Genomic DNA, 17,436 nt, shown 5'->3' with positions numbered 1-17,436 from the left:
TCTAGTGTCATCCATTTGCCTGCGAATCTCATGATTCCATTGTTTTTTTCTGCTGAATAGTACTCCATTGTGTAGATGTATCACATTTTCTCTATCCACTCTTCGGGTGAGGGACATCTAGGTTGCTTCCAAGTTCTGGCTATTACAAATAAAGCTGCTATGAACATAGTGGAACAGACATCTTTGTTGTATGAATGGGCATCTTTTGGGTATATGCCTAAGAGTGGAGTTGCTGGGTCTTGTGGTAGGTTTATTCCCATTTTTCTGAGGAATCTCCATACTGCTTTCCAAAGTGGCTGAACCAGTTGGCACTCCCACCAGCAATGGAGGAGTGTCCCCCTTTCACCACATCCTCTCCAGCATAAATTGTCATTGGTGTTTTTGATTTTAGCCATTCTGACAGGAGTGAGATGGTATCTCAGAGTTGCTTTGATTTGCATTTCCTGGATGGCTAAGGATGTTGAGCACTTTCTCAAGTGCCTCTCAGCCATTTTAGACTCTTCTATTGAAAACTCTCTATTTAGTTCTGCAGCCCACTTTTTAATTGGGTCCTTTGCTGTTTTGGAGACTTGCTTCTTGAGTTCTTTGTAAATTTTGGAGATCAACCCTCTGTCAGATGTGGGATTAGTGAATATTTTTTCCCATTCTGTGGGCTGCCTTTTTGTCTTGATGACTGTGTCCTTTGCCTTACAGAAGCTTCTCAGTTTCAGTAGGTCCCATTTATTAATTGTTGATCTCATTGTCTGTGCTACTGGTGTTATGTTCAGGAAGCTGTCTCCTGTACCAATTCGTTCAAGGGTACCACCCACTTTCTCTTCTATGAGGTTCAGTGTGGCTGGATTTATGTTGAGGTCTTTGATCCATTTGGACTTAAGTTTTGTGCATGGCGATAAACATGGATCGATCCGCATTCTTCCACATGCCAGTCTCCAATTATGCCAGCACCATTTGTTGAAGATGCTTTCTTTATTCCATTGTATATTTTTAGCTTCTTTGTCAAAGATCAGATGTTCGTGCGTGTATGGGTTAATACCCGGATTTTCAATTCGATTCCATTGGTCTACCTGTCTATTTTTGTGCCAATACCAAGCTGTTTTCAGGACTATAGCTCTATAATAGAGCTTGAGGTCAGGGATGGTGATGCCTCCGGACGTTGCCTTGTTGAACAGGGTTGTTTTGGCTATCCTGGGTCTTTTGTTTTTCCATACAAAATTGATTATTGTTCTTTCAAGGTCTGTGAAGAACTGTGCTGGGATTTTAATGGGGATAGCATTGAATCTGTAGATTGCTTTTGGCAGGATTGCCATTTTTACTACATTGATCCTACCTATCCAAGAGCATGGGAGATCTTTCCATTTTCTGAGGGCTTCTTTAATTTCTTTCTTTAGAGATTCAAAGTTCTTACGATACAGGTCTTTCACTTGTTTGGTTAGCGTTACCCCAAGGTATTTTATGTTGTTTGTGGCAATTGTAAAGGGGGATGTTTCTCTGATTTCTCTTTCAGCCCTTTTATCATCTGTATATAATAGGGCTACTGACTTTCTTGAGTTGATCTTGTAGCCTGCCACTTTGCTGAAGGTGTTAATCAGCTGTAAGAGTTCCCTGGTAGAGTTCTTTGGGTCATTGATGTAAACTATCATATCGTCTGCAAACAGTGAAAGTTTGACCTCTTCCTTCCCAATTTGTATCCCCTTGATCCCCCTTTGTTGTTGTATGGCAATAGCTAGAACTTCAAGTACCATGTTGAAAAGGTATGGGGAGAGTGGACAGCCTTGTTTTGTTCCTGATTTTAGAGGAATTGCATTGAGTTTCTGTCCATTTAGTTTGATGTTGGCTGTTGGTTTACTGTATATGGCTTTTATTATGTTTAAGTATGTCCCTGTTATACCAGATCTCTCCAAGACCTTTATCATGAAGGGGTGTTGGATTTTGTCAAAGGCTTTTTCAGCGTCTAGTGAGATGATCATGTGATTTTTGTTTTTCAGCTTGTTTATATGGTGGATTACGTTGATGGATTTTCGTATGTTGAACCATCCCTGCATCCCTGGGATGAAACCTACTTGATCGTGGTGAATGATTGTTTTGATGTGTTCTTGGATCCGATTTGCTTTAACATACATAAATCAATAAATGCAATCCACCATATAAACAAAATGAAAGAAAAAGCTTAGAGCTGATTAAACACTTTCAGAAATGTAGCAGAGTACAGAATTAATACAGAAAAGGGAATAGCATTTCTACATAAAAATAACACATTGACTGAAAAGAAATCAGGGAAACAATGCATTTCATAATAACCCCCAAAACTATAAAAAGGGGTTACTATAAACAAGCAAGTAAAAGATTTGTATAATGGCCATACTAATGAAATCAACCTATAGATGCCATGCAATCCCAATCAAATTCCAAGAGGCCTTATTTTACTGTTTTTATTTTCCTTTTCATATACCTGGTTGTTTTCTAATGGGATAGAGCAAGTAAGAATGTGGAGTTGAATGGGTTGGAATGTGAGGAGAATCCAGGAAGTTTTGGGGGAGTGGGAAACATTGTAAGATTATATTGTTTAGAAAAAAGTCTGTTTTCAATTTGTAAAAAGTAAAATGATCAAACTGAACTTTATAATGTATGAGAACTTCAAAGAATAAATGAAAGTGGTGATTAACTCATATCACATAACAGACATTTAAGATGTCTTTGTCTTTTATATTCATTACATATAGTCTATATATGCAGTCTTGTACCAAGCTTCACCACTGTGAAAGATTGTCTTAGTCTCATCACAGATGTGAAAGTGTCCTGTAGCTCACTGAAAGTTAAGGCCATACTTGTCAGTCCTGAGGAATATTCTGAGTATACAGGTTGTGTCTGCAGTAAGTAAATTCTGAGTCTCCATCTTATACTAACCAAAACTGTGCAACAGAACATTTGTGCATCAACTGCTAAAATTCTTGCTTCGGCTTGAATTCCAAAGTCCTCTTCTAAATTGTAAATACAAGGGATAGTCTATCTATCTTATGACCCATAATCAATTGTCATTCCACCACACAGTGGCAGACATTAAAAACAACATGCAGAAAGCAGGAAAAAAAACAAACCTGTCTGTTGTTCAGATCTAGACCAGAGCCTTGTATTCTAGTATCTTGGAGCAGAAATTATACTTCTTAACTTTTATTTCAAAGCTAATCTGAGTGTGTTCTGATTTGAAATCAGTTGATTGTTTTCCTCAATATATGTTTTTATTTAAATTAGAAACATGAATGCTTCACATGTCAATCCCAGCTCCTTCTCTCATCCCTCCTCTCTTGTCCCTCAACCAGCCCTCCCAGCCCCCCACCCAATACCCACATCATTCCCCAGGGAGGCTGAGGCCTTCCTTGGGGGATCTCCAAAGTCTGTCATTTTATCCAGGGAAGGACCTAGGCCCTTCCCCATGTGTCCAGGCTGAAAGAGCATCCCTCCCAAAGATCATTCATATACCATGGTAAACACTGATCTACTACCCAAAGCCCCAGTGATTTCTATGGTCTCCTCACTGACACTATATTCATGGAGTCTGGATCAGTCCCCTGTTGGTCTCTCAGCCATCAGTCTGGGATTCGAGAGCTCCCCCTTATCCGGTCAACTGTCTTTGTGGGTTTCACCATCATGGTCTTGACCCCTTTGCTCATCACTCCTTCATCTCTGTCACTAGGTTCCAGGAGTTCAGTTCAGTGTTTAGTTGTGGGTATCTGTCTCTGCTTCCATCAGTCCCTGGACGAAGGTTCTAGGATGGCATATAGGGTAGTCATCAACCCTAGAGCCAAGCAGCACCACCGAGTGCCATCAAGCCTTTTTGGATTAATTGAATACAGGTTGTATTCTGTCTGCTACTGAATTCCTATAGAAACGCATGTCTGATATCAAATTAGATCAATAATTGTCTCCAAATCAATCTAGCATCTTTTTAGTCTCAACCAAAGCTGATACTGGAATGATTGAACAAGGAGGAATTTATGGAAATGAAGCATTTCAAAACAGCAATCAACTTGATGGAGAGTATCAAACAAGCAAGCCAGATATAGTGTACTGTTACCATGACTAATAGTAGGTATTTGATGGCGACTAGACAAAGAAATTGGCATCTGAAGATGCTAAAGCTAGCACTTCTAGATGTGCTTAATTGCATCTGAGGAAGAACTTGGGACCAGGTGTGATACCAGCTCAGAACTAATTTTATGTTGGAATTGCATTTTCTTCCTAGAAGATCACTTAGTATTCTATAAGCATGAAATTTCCCAGTGGGAAGTAATTCTTCCAAAATCTTTTCTCCACGGGTTGGCATTGAGAACTCCAGAACCAAAAAGGGGGAGGGAGGGAGCCTTCCTCTTCCAATTGTGGGTATGCATACTTGATAATCAAGAAGCATGTTTGCTCCCACTGACTGAGTTATGGTGCTTTTCGCATAGAAGCCATTAATGCATTTGGCATGTATAGTCTGTGATTCTTTATCCATCTTCATAACACTGATCATTTCCTCCCCAGTTTGTCACTGTGACTTAAGATCTCAGTACATAATTTAGTGTTCCCTCAGTCATTGACTTTAAAAGCAAACTGTATTTATCAGTAAATCAGTAATTGCCTAAGGCCGGTGATCTATCATTAGGTCACAAAGGAAAACAGCACCGTGATCCTTTCCTTCAGTACCATTCATGCCTCCACCTTGTCATCCACACCTCTTTAGGTTTGATTCCCTGACAGATTAAAACAGACTTCTCAGTACAGAGGTGCGTTTTAAGCACACAGGCAGCCTTCAGAGTAAGTGATTTCTGAGTCTTCTTTCAATTCTAGATAAAGTTGTGTGTCCAAATCCCCATGCATATTCTTTTAAATGTTTGCATCTGCTTAAATGCCAAAGTCCGATTTTAAACTGTAAGTAGAAGAATGTTCTCCCACATCACTGTCGTATACCCCACAGACCTATTACATTCTACCATATACCATCAAAGAATTTTTATGACCTTTACTTCTTTTTCTTCTCTTTCCTTATCAAAGGCAACTTTGTCAGTTATCTTCTTCCAGTCCTAGACTGGATACAGAATGAACCCAATTTCAAGTGAAAATAAAAGAATTAAGGCCGATAATTATGACTGGGACTTCATGAAACTAAATTATGTACAGCTTGATTATTTCGAGCTAGTGAGTGAAGAAGAAAGCCACAGAAAGAAACATAACCTTCCTCAGCTACACATCTGACAAAGACTAATATCTGGAATATACAAAGAAAAAACAAATTGAGGAAATAAATGGCCCATTAAGAATATGGGTTAGGGACCAATAAAAGTGTTCATCATGATTAGCAATTAGGAAAATGAGAATCAAAACAGCTTTGAGAGACCAGCTCACCTCCACCAGAATGTTTAAGATTAACAAAACAGCTGACAACAATGTCTGGTGAGGTTATGCGGAAACAGGAACCCCCATTCACCCCAGGAGAGAATGCAAATTAATGTAGCCGCTCTGAGAATATGTATGGAGAATCTTCTTGAAAATACAATTAAATCTACCATATCACCCAGCTATACCACTCCTGAGCATATACACAGTGGACTCAACATCAGTCCACACAGATACTTGTCAGCAATGTTCATTGATGTTCTATTCATAATAGCTAGGAAATGGAAACAACCTAAATGTACTACAACCAACAAGTGGATAATGAAAATGTGGTATGTGTGTGTATGTGTGTGTGGGGGGGGGGATATTAGATAGATAGATATAGATAGATAGATAGATAGATAGATAGATGAAAACTATTCAGCTCAAAAGAAAAATTAAATGAGTAAATTTGCAGTTAAGTGGGTGGACCCAGATAAGACTATATTGAGTGAGGTATCCCAGATCCAGAAAGACAAATGCTCCATATTGTCTCTCATCTGTTGTTTCTTGATCCAAATATTGAAATGAGTCTGCAGCATGAAATAAATGTGTATTTTGTTTGGAAAAATGTGTACGAGAAGGCTAACAGCTGGATCAGGGCCAGTAGAGCATGCACATTAGTAACTTCCCTATCAGCCAATCAGAAGTCTGCTGCAAAGCCTGGAGACTGCTGACCTCATGATGACCTGTGACAACGAGAGAGTAACAACACAGCAATCCAGATTGGTATCACCCCTGGGTCCTGCGAACAATTTTAAGAGGCCTACCCATACCCTCAATAAGGGAATCAGTTTTTGCTTTGGTCATTGATTCCTCACCTTCTTACCCCATTCCCAAGAGGTTACCAACTTGGACTAGTCCCCCGCAACAACAACAACAACAACAAAAAGCACATTAAGAGTTTTTAGAAATATGTGTGAGTCCTCATAATTTAAATCAGTTAAACACTGCTCATTCTTGAAAAGATAAAAATGTAAAATGTAGAAACAAGTAGGATAGGACTTAGACTACCTTCAGGGGGAACATTAACTAGCAGGTCCATTTGCTACTCTGGATCTGGACCCTGACTTTAATAGTGACAAGAATGGTACAGAACTAAGAATGTTCTGAAAGATGGTGTCAATTTTACTTTAAATATTAGAATCTGTTTTTTCTGTGTTTTATTATCTCCAATAAAAGCCAAGTGTTTTCAACTGTTAAAAAAAAAGAAATATGTGTGAATTTTGAGGATGAAAGGGAAAATAAAGGAAGACAGAGACTGTGCTTTTGGGAACCCAGGATAGTGCAGCCTCTGGATAGCAACTTTTCTCACCTTATTTCACCTAATTCCACCAAAAAATTAGATTGAAGTTATTACTTTCAATATCCTCTATTTACTTTAAATAAAACATTATCAGAATGGTTAGTGAAATTAAGTAATAATTAAGTGAGGGCTAAGGAGATGGCTCAGCAGTTAAGAGCACTTGCTAGTCTTGCAGAAATCCCAGATGCAGCTACCAACACCTATATAGAAAAAACATCTGTAACTCCAGTTCCTGGGGATCTGGCACCCTATTTTGGCTTCCTTCAATGCAAGACACATATGTGGTATACATGCACATATGTAGGCAAAGCGCCCATATGCATAAAATAAACATGAATTAAAACAATTGTTTCAAACTTCTGATAAAATTCATAATATCACTAATAAGCATTATTTAACTTCTTGGGACTTACTGTTGTCAGTGACAAAAGTCAATATAGGGTCACCAAGGTGTCTAAGCAGGCCAATCTGTATGCTCACAGTATAACAACCTGAGACTGATTCCCAGGACCCACACGGCAGAAGAAGAGAACTCATTCCTGTAGTTGCCCTCTAAACTCCACATAATCACCATGGCAAGCTCATGCCCCCCAACACACACACACACACACATTAATTAATTAATTAATTAATTAATTAATTAATAAGTTTTTAAAACTCAGTATAGAATAAATTCACTATTAGTTCCTTCTAAGCAAATTTTAGAAAGATTTCAGTAACATTTGACCACTTCATCCAAAGTATTAACCAAATCTGAATATATCCAGATCAAAATGATATGCAAGAGATCAATTATGCATGTTTTTCCCAAATATGCTTTTGATAATCCTGAGCCGATGCTTACTTCATAGCTATAAAATCAGTGACACTTTAAGGGTTTAGAAAAAAAGGAAAAAAAGCTGGCAAGAATCCGGGTGTCATAGTATAATATCGTATCAGGTGTGGTAGGGCATTCACAATAGGAATGGGGCCAAGGGAAAAAGTCTCTCAGGACACTTGCCCTTGAGAGGCTTCAGGACAGGAGGACAATGTGAAAGTGTATTGCAGGCTTTCTGTGAAAGAAGCTTGACAAAAAGAAAGCATCATGCGGGAAGTGTCCACTAGTTCACTAGGGAAGACAGGTAGAAAGGGTTACAAACAAAATGCAGCCAGGCCCCCTGCATGTTGGTGTCAGTTGGGGGTCCGGGCAGTCTATGGGGCCTCTGGTAGTGGGACTTGTGTTATCCTTAGTTCCAGAATGGGATTTGGGAGCCCATTCCCTATGGAGGGATACTCTCTCATCTTAGATACACAGGAGAGGGCCTAGGTCCTGCTGATGTGACAGACTTTGATGATCTGCCATGGGAGGCCTCACCTCCCTGAGGAGTGGATAGGGGATGGTATGGAAGGATGGAGGGGATGGAAGGAAGGGAGGGAGAGGGAACTGGGATTGGTATGTAAAATAAGACTGTTTTAATTCAAATATAAATTAATTTTAAAAAGTGTCACACTCAAAATATTACACTTTTCTTCAGGCTAGGATCTAAATTAAGCTTTAATGATGATCAAAAAATGAAGTTTTCTCTAAGAAAAAATAATCCCCTTGAAGCTGGCAAAGATACATCAGTGGTCAAGAACATTACCTGCACTAGCAGAGAACCACCGCTGAGTTCTCAACACCCACATCCATTTGGAACTCCATCACAGGAGATCTGATGCCATTTTCTGCAGACAACAGACATTCATCTCATGTGTAGACATGGATACAGAAAAAACACCCATCTATTCAAATTAATGTCTTTAAAACAAAATAAGACAACTATGTAATTTTTCAAACTTGAGACATTTTTTCCTGAAAATTTTTCAGAACACCTCTCTCTCTCTGTCTCTGTCTCTGTCTCTGTCTCTCTCTCTCTCTCTCTCTCTCTCTCTCTCTCTCTCTCTCTCTCTCTCTCTGTCTCTCTCTCTCTCTCTCTCTGTCTCTGTCTCTCTCTCTCTCTCTCTCTCTCTCTCTCTCTCTCTCTCTCTGTCTCTCTCTCTCTCTCACACACACACACACACACTGTATAGTCTGTATGTAGCAGTCTCTGGAGGGATTTGAAGGCAAGGGCTTGCTACACTCTTTAGCCCAGGTGTTCAGGTGTTTTCATTCCCAGATCTTTTCCTTAGGTTTGTTTGCCTAAAACACCTTAGGGGCTTAATGAACAGAAAACCATTGGCCCAATGTTGACAGTTTCTGCTTTTTTTTACCAGCCCCAGGTGAACTGACCTATAAATGATTTTTAAGCTAACAGAAGTATGTGAAGTTCTTTGATCATAGAGGAAGCATGAAGACTTTGAGAAGCCGTGCTCTGGAAATAGGAGACTTTGGACAGGAGTTCAGTGGGTGTCAAGGAGACTAGCAAGAAACCACTGCAAACTCCTGGGTTTCAAATCCTGCTTTCTTTCTGTATTGTGCAAGGTGAGGCTGAAAGATCCTGATGGCTCTTATATAATTATTTAATCATCTAGTGGAAAGTGCCTCCCACTGTCTGTTTCTCACTCCACTTAACACCCACAGCACAATATACACTCATAAATAAGCAATTGACTTTGATATCTTCTATATCTTTCTCAAAATATCTGACAGCAGGTTACAAACAAGCCAGATGTTCTGTTTACAGATTGCCGATTGGGAGACTTAAAGAGAAGGCTAAAGAGGAAGTGTGTCGGGGGGAGCCTTACAAGCCAACAAGAATAATTATAACAAGTCTGTTTTTCAGATGTTTGAATCTGAAGGTAGGTTTTAGCTATATTCCCCCTAGATTTTCATACATTATAGTAAAAAGTTTGGGATCAATTATATACAGTCCTGGCAGCACTGAAAAGCTGTCCTGCCTGGAACTCTTACAGTGGAGTTGGTTCATTTTGCACCTCACTCATTGGAGGCCCATGGAGATAGACACTTACACAAATACAGGTAGTAAGACTGGCCTGTTTCATTTCCTGCCACATATACAGACAAGACAGCTAAAAAAAAAAGAGGCTGATTTGGGCTTTCTAAGCCAAATCAGGGGTGATGTGTTAATAACATTTTAATATTTTTATTCACTCAATGAGAACTTCATACATTACTATTAGAAACTTTTATAAATAGGTTCAAGTATTTTTATCAAATATAACTAATTCCCATGATCTCCCTCAAACTTAGGATATTCAACTCATCTTCCTCCCCGGTTCATGTCATTATTGTAGTTATTATTGCTATTCATAGCCCTACCCAGGTCTAATTACTGCTGACTACATATGAATAGGTTTGGGGCCATTCACTATGGCATGGACCATAGTATGTACCAATGGCTATACTCCTAAAACATTATACTGTTCCTCCCTTAGTAATCATCAACTACCAATGTCCCCTCAGCTAAGGTCGGTTGTTGAGAGCCCCTCCTACTCTGGTAGGAATTTTTTGATTGCAGTGGTGATATGCAATTCTTGTGCATGTAACCACAGCTGCTGTTGATTTCATCTGTACAAGAGCCATGTCATGCCCCGAGTAGCACTTACAGCACTTCTTTTCTGCCCAACCTAATACTCATAGATTCTTTCTGCCCCTCATCCATAAATTTCTCTAAGCCTTTGATGGTTTTTATAGTGATATTTTTAATATTTTCATTTATTTATTTATTTATTTGGTTGATTGGTTGATTGGTTGGTTAGTATATATGTGTGTTTGGGGGAATGAGTGACACATATGTGTAGGTCTCTGCAGAGGTCAGAAAGTAACAGCAATTAGCCTTAAGCTGGAACTAGATATTGTGGCATACAGATGCTGATACTTTGGACTAGAACTCAAGTTGCAACATAATTATTTGTAACCCTGAGTCATCTCTCCAAACAATTACAGTGGGAAACTTAAGAAAGTATAGATGAGAGAATTGTCTGGAAGATCTTCAAACATCACAGAATCTAGCGAAGCAAAATGTCAAGGACATGGTTTCGCTTAGAGACTGCACACACAGATGTTAACAAAATTGTATTTATTTAGTCACTTCATGTTCATCTGAGTCCTGAGGTATAGTGATAAGAAAATTTTTCAAACTTTAAGATTGGAATTTGTGGTGAAAGCAATCCATCTGATCAAGAGCCTACAAAAACTTTAGGGGCTTTGAGTATATTGCATTCATTTTTAAATGGTTCAATTATAAGGCATCTATACACTTGGTAACAGAGAAAAACAGCAGTTTCTCCTCAGATTAAAAAGGAGAATTGATTCTCAGTGTGTACAGAAATCATTTCCCATGCTGTTGGCTATTCCACTGGGAGAAACATGAGGCCATATAAGTATAACAAAGTGAATGGATTAAATCAGGCCAGAGAATTACCTCTTTTGTTATGATCACGGAAGCAGCGATTCACACTATACTACTTATGCTTTCTTTAGTCAGGAATTTTTCTTTATGTTACAAAAGTTCATGATGAAGAGAGGGGAGTAGAAGTAGTTGGTTCATTTCCAAGATCAGTGGTGTTAACAGTGTATTACAAAGAACTTTGAAAATATTCTAATATGTTGGAAGGGAAGGAGTTAGGCAAATTTCAGAGACCTTTAGACATTGCATCAGGCACAACAGTTTAGCATTGGGGAAATACAGTTCCTCATATATGGTTACAGCTAGATATTTAGAAGATCCATGTAATACATGAGGAGAAAAACTGAATACACATCTGGATACTCACAACACTCATAGGAATGCTCATTCCGAGAATGACCAGTTAGCCTGTAGACAATGCAGTAATTAACACTCTAACAGCTGGAAAAGGGAAAAGTTCAAGTGAAATTCTATCGAGGCACTTCAGGGATAATTATGCATGAAATAGAAAATCAGCTACTGCACAGTTCACAGTTGCAATCAGCAAAAGATTTGAGACATTGTTTCCCCAAAGACCAAACAAGCAAGAAGCAAATATAATAGGTGATTAATACCAAAGCAGGCAGCAGAGCTTTGTGAAAGCAAACCTCTACTCTCTAATTAAACATCCAAATCCAAACCCTGGACTAGCACTAGGTCACTGGTTAGAATCTTGTTATTTTCAACATGTGTCCTTACTGTCCATGGATACCCAAGTAAATGTATTCCTGACTTTAGAGCAGGTGGTTGCATGCTGTTGTATAGTGCAACCCCAGATAACAACCGGCAAGTCAAACCTACAGTTCAGTATACCAGATGGTCCTGTTGGATTCACCTCGTACTGTAAACTTAAATAGTTCATTCATAAGATAACAGTATGATTGGATTTTTCTGTTCAATACTGCTGTGGATTTTTCTCTTGGCGAGGAAAATGTATTCTTGGTACTACTGTCAATGACTTCCCATTCAAATGAAAACCACAGATATTTTAAACAAATCTCAATTTGTAGATCACACTTTAGTGTTTATTTAAATGTGACTAGCATAGGACTTTGTTTTACATTAATAAAAACTTATAAAACACTCCCACACCTTAGGCTCAGGAAACATTCCAGAAGAGAGAGAGAAAAATTTGTGAGAGCCAGGAGTTCCAGAAGTTTGCTGTAAGATTATGTCTCCTAGGAATGTCAGAGGTCACACCCATAAAATTTCTCCAGCACTACTGCTCAAATATGAACTTATGATGGATGACACCTATGAACATGCCAACGTGGATGGGGAAAAGCCCATGAGACATCAATCCTACAAAAAATTTTTAATTAAAAAACTGGGGAAAGCTGGAAGTGGGAGAGGTGTCCTTCTCCTGGAAGAGCAGGCCAGTTGATTGCCTAGTGCCCAATGGTCAGCCCTGAAAAACATGAAAATAGCAATATATGGGCTAAGCAAGGAAAGTGTGGGGGTGTGGTGGTGTGCAATAAAAATTATTTTTAAAAAACCCATAATTTTGTTATATACAGAGCAGAATATATGGGAGGAAGGAAATAATGTAATTTTAAGATATCTTAGCATCACAGTTTGGAAATTTCTCAGTGAAGTTTGGGCAATGAGTTACTTATTCTTTAGTTTCTTCTGCAAGAAGCCATATAACCTTGAATTTCAAGAAGATATTCTGATAGTTTCAGCTGTATCTCGCTAAAATAACATGGATAGTGTTCATAAATTACTCTTTTTTCATTTTAATGACAGAATCACATTATGTTACAGTACTTATGTAAGTTCTCTGGCTTATTGATATGAAAAAATCTTCACCAAATTCAAGACAATATGTTGACCTGAGACCTTGTGGTTCTGTTTTTGCTCTGTTATCCACCACTGCTTGAACTTCTAGTGATTTGCCCAGCCTTTCCCTGTGTTTGTAAATCTATTTTTGAGTTAGATAAGGAAACACACACTCTAGGAGCAACTATAAGAGTCCATTAGATTTTCTTAAATTCATGATCAATCTGAAATGTAAAGCCCTGCCTTCTTCAGAAACATGAATATGTTATTATTTACCAAACTCTGATTTATCAAACTATGCCAGAATAGAGAAACCTAAGGGATAGGGTTACTTAATGAAATGCATCACAAAATTTTGAAACACAAAAAAATTGTGGGGAATAATTGTAGCTCATATCTTTTCTGTTTTTTTGGGGGGGTATTGAGACAAGGTTTCTTTGTGGCTTTGGAGCCTGTCCTGGAACTAGTTCTTGTAGACCAGACTAGTCTCAAACTCACAGAGATCAGCCTGCGTCTGCCTCCTGAGTGCTGGGATTAAAGATGCATACCACCACCATTAGGCTCTTTTCTGTGTTTTTAACCTACAAGAGCCACATTCTAAGTGTAATTCAGCATCAATTAATTCATGCAATCTATACTCAGGCTTAAAAATCAGGTATGATAATCATCCTAATTTTTCAACTGAGGAAACTGAAACACAGAGACACTAAATACCTTGCCAAATACTACAGCAAATAACAGGAAAAAAGCTGATATTTAATGAGAATCCTGTGCCTAAGCATTATGTAGAGTCTAATGAGGGATGTGGGAAGAGCACATACACACCCCAGTGGGAACACTATTTCACACTGTCTAGCAAACTTTAGTGTTTATCAATAATAGTGCATGAAATTAAGGCAAAATGGAAAGCTCTAAGTTTTATTGGCCAAAGTGATATTTGTATAACAGCAATTTTGGAAATCAAGTTAGCAGTATGTAGTGAATTTTATGATGAAAAGGCAATTCAAGGGATTACCATAACCTCCAAAAGTCCTAGGCAATTTTCAATAATGACTCTTTTAGAAATATCCTAAAACTCCATTGGAGAGGAACAGATACATCATTGTTTAATCATACAATGTTCTGTGCAAGAATAAAACCTAAATACAATGTAGGAAATGGTATCCAACAGCCTCATCATACTTACGGTATTACATATAATATTTCTAGTGTATTGAGCTTACAAGATTTATTTTCTGTCATATGATCACCATTTAGATTTTCCCATGTATTCCTAAATATATCCCTACTCTCAATCTTCTGTATGTAACTTGATATATTAACCACAAATTTGTATATAATAAATAATGGCCTCATTCAATGTAGTTTTAGGATTTACATTTACTTGTCTGTATCATTTGTGTCACATTGAAAGGAATATTACAGTCCCTTCAATATTATGCTTTCTCCCATGTCTTCTTAGTTTACCTAAGGGTTTGCTTTGTAAATGAGTCACTGTTTATTGGGTGCTCCGATGTTCATGGTCTTGTAGCTTGTGACCGTTATCGCTATATTATTTACTTGTCTGTTGTGGTTATAAAATGCCTAGACAGAAAGGAACTTAGAGGAGAATTAGTGCTTTTGAACTCACAGTTCTTGAGTGAAGAAGTATAGAGTTCACCATAGCAGCGACTATGTGAGGCTAGCCTCAATCACATTTTATTCACACACAGAAAGCAGAGTGAAAGCAGAACGTGGGGCCAGTCTATGAACCCTCAAAGACTACTTAGTTTCTCTAGTTACGACTCTGCCATCTAAAGAATCCATAACCTTTTCAAAGGGTACATAGGGACCAAGTGCTCAAATCATGAGGCTACAGAGACATCTCCTATTCAAGCCACAAAAACCACTAAGAAGAATCATATGCATGTAAATATCTTTCTTTAAAACTGTCTGGTCTTAGAACCAGAGCACAGCAAACAAACAGTGTCTGAGCTTAATACCACTATTCACATCTTTGTTTTGGATTATAAATCATAGTGATATGCAATTTATATTTTAAATTAATTTTATTAAATATAAAAATCATACCATTTTGGTGTACAGGTAGACTAAATAATTATATTCAATTATTAGTTTGAAGACTTACTTTGATAAGCATTTGCCAAAGTTTTACTAGAGAAATGTCCAGAAATTTACTAGGATAACCCCAACTAAGACTCTAAGCAATAGTGGAGAGGCTGTCTTAAATGTCCTTCCCCTATAATGAGATTGATGCCATCTTAGAGCTTTCATTCAGTAGCTGATGGAAGTAGAAGCAGAGATTCACAGCTAAGCACTGAGCAGAACTCCTGGAATCCAGTTACAGGGAGAAAGGAGTGATGAGCAAAGGGGTCAAGACCAGGTTGGAGAAACTCACAGAAACAGCTGACCTGAACATGGGGAACTCATGAACCCCACACGGATAGCTGGGAAACCAGTGTAGGACCAAACAAGGTCCCCTGAATGTGGGTGTTAGTTAGGAAGACTGGGCAATCAATGGTGCCACTGGTAGTGGATCAGTATTTATCCCTAGTGAATGATTGGACTTTGAGAGTCCATTCCCCGTAGATACTCATTCAGCCTAGATACACAGGGGAGGGCCCAGGCCCTGCTCCAAATGGTGTGATAGACTTGAAGATCCCCCATGGAAGGCCTCATTCGCACTGGAGAGTAGAAAAGGGATGGGATAAGGGGGAGGTGGGGAGGGAGAAGGAACTTGGATTGACATGTAAAACAAGATTGTTTCTAATTTAAATTTAAAAATGACAGAAATAGAGAATTTACCAATTTTTTAAGAACTAGTCAATTTTTTCACTGTTTGTGCCTAATATGCATGCAAAATCTGATTCAGGGAAATATAGCATAGTTCTCTTTACTTGTTTTCAGTTGGCCAATCAGAGTATCCAAAATAATTCTTCCAGTCCTTTTATTTATCTAACTTCCATAATATTTTTGAGTTTGACTTATTGATATATCATCTTTTACTGCTGTTGAAGTAGCCTCCCCTGTGAATTAATCTTCTCTCCTCAGCTAGTACATGAACATTGTAATCATGGAATCTATTGGAGACATTTTCCCAGTGAGCAACCCTTAAAAGCCCACCCAGGGACAAATAATTAATTTGGATAAATTATGAATATGTAGCAGAGAGAGTCAGTAGGGAAGATACAGGTGACTTGGGAATGTGTCATTATTTTGGAAGAAATCCATTCATTAGTTTGATATGCAGGGAAAAATGTGTCTCTTATACTCTAACTGTACAAAAAATGGTTTCATTGCCATATTTGCATATACTTTTTCTGAATTTAACCCCCTTTATTGTCCTTTCTTTCCTCATCTGTCTTACAGTCTAATAGTCTATTTCTACCTGAATTTCACATAGGAGAGAAAAAACTGTGATACCTATATATTCATAAGACTAAGTTATTCGAGTCAACAGAATAAGGGACACTTTATGAATCCACTTTTTATTCTTGTACAGAGACCATGCTGATATCTGTATCATTTCCATTCCAATACATATGCTTCCAGAAAAAGCACCAGGCAGGATCATCCTAACAAAGATCGTGAGCAGCTTCACAAGGATAAGGGAATACAATAAAACGTCATAATGGATGCTATGTGAAGGAGCAGAGAGGCAGGCATGGCAGAAAATGTTTTTTCCCAATCAAGTACCATCATGTATGCCCTGTAACAGGGCAAGGGTGCTATTCAACTCCTACTGCAGCTGAGCATTAGAAGTGGTTACAGAGGAGAGTGTCATGATTATGACTACCTTGAGGAAATTTACTGACAGCATTTTGGAAAATAAATCTGAGGTTCTTCAAAGGACAAAAGATTGGAGAAAAAAACCCTACTGTATGTGGTTGGAAGGCACAGTGAACCACTAAACAAATGGAAAGGTGGCTAGAGATTGGTAACTGAGAAATGACTTGTCCCAATTCTAGTAAATTTTGTATTTAAGTTTGCCTTTGTAGGTAAAGTAACACTAGTGAGTGACATGTGCATCTCTAATATTTCTCTTTGCACCATTTCACTTTACTCCTTCATATAAAGTCAATAGGCATATTAATACTCTAAGACATATCATTTAAGGAAATAAGATAACTCAGAAATATGAGGATCCCAAGTGAGCACTGTGCGTGGGACAGAGGCAGGTAATGAATGGTTTCAGTAAATAAATAGCTAGCATTCATAAGCAGATTTCATCTCCCAAGACAGAGATTCTGCTAGAAAATATGGTTAAGATCCTCTTAAGCCATTAAATTACCTTGTCTCTGCAAGCCTGGTGCCTAGGGCACTCCCAGACCATATGGCAGAAAAATATCTTGTCAAGAATTTCATGGCTGACATCAATCTGCAGCATTGAGAGGCACAGCTGCCTCGCTGGAGAGGGTCCAGAATGTCTCAGGACTGCTTGTTCTTTCTGGAGATAGATGGAAAGGCTGGGGCCTGAGCCCACAGCTTTGTTTGCATCTTCCTACAGGGAACAGGGAATCACAATCCATAGCCTGGTGCCCTGCTGCTCCAGTCCTTCTGCTCCATCTTCCT

This window comes from Mesocricetus auratus, unplaced genomic scaffold (genome assembly GCF_017639785.1).
Source record: "Mesocricetus auratus isolate SY011 unplaced genomic scaffold, BCM_Maur_2.0 Super-Scaffold_100676, whole genome shotgun sequence".
Taxonomy (NCBI): Eukaryota; Metazoa; Chordata; class Mammalia; order Rodentia; family Cricetidae; genus Mesocricetus; species Mesocricetus auratus.
The sequence above is the reverse complement of the archived record's forward strand: the minus strand, read 5'-3'. Positions refer to the sequence as shown.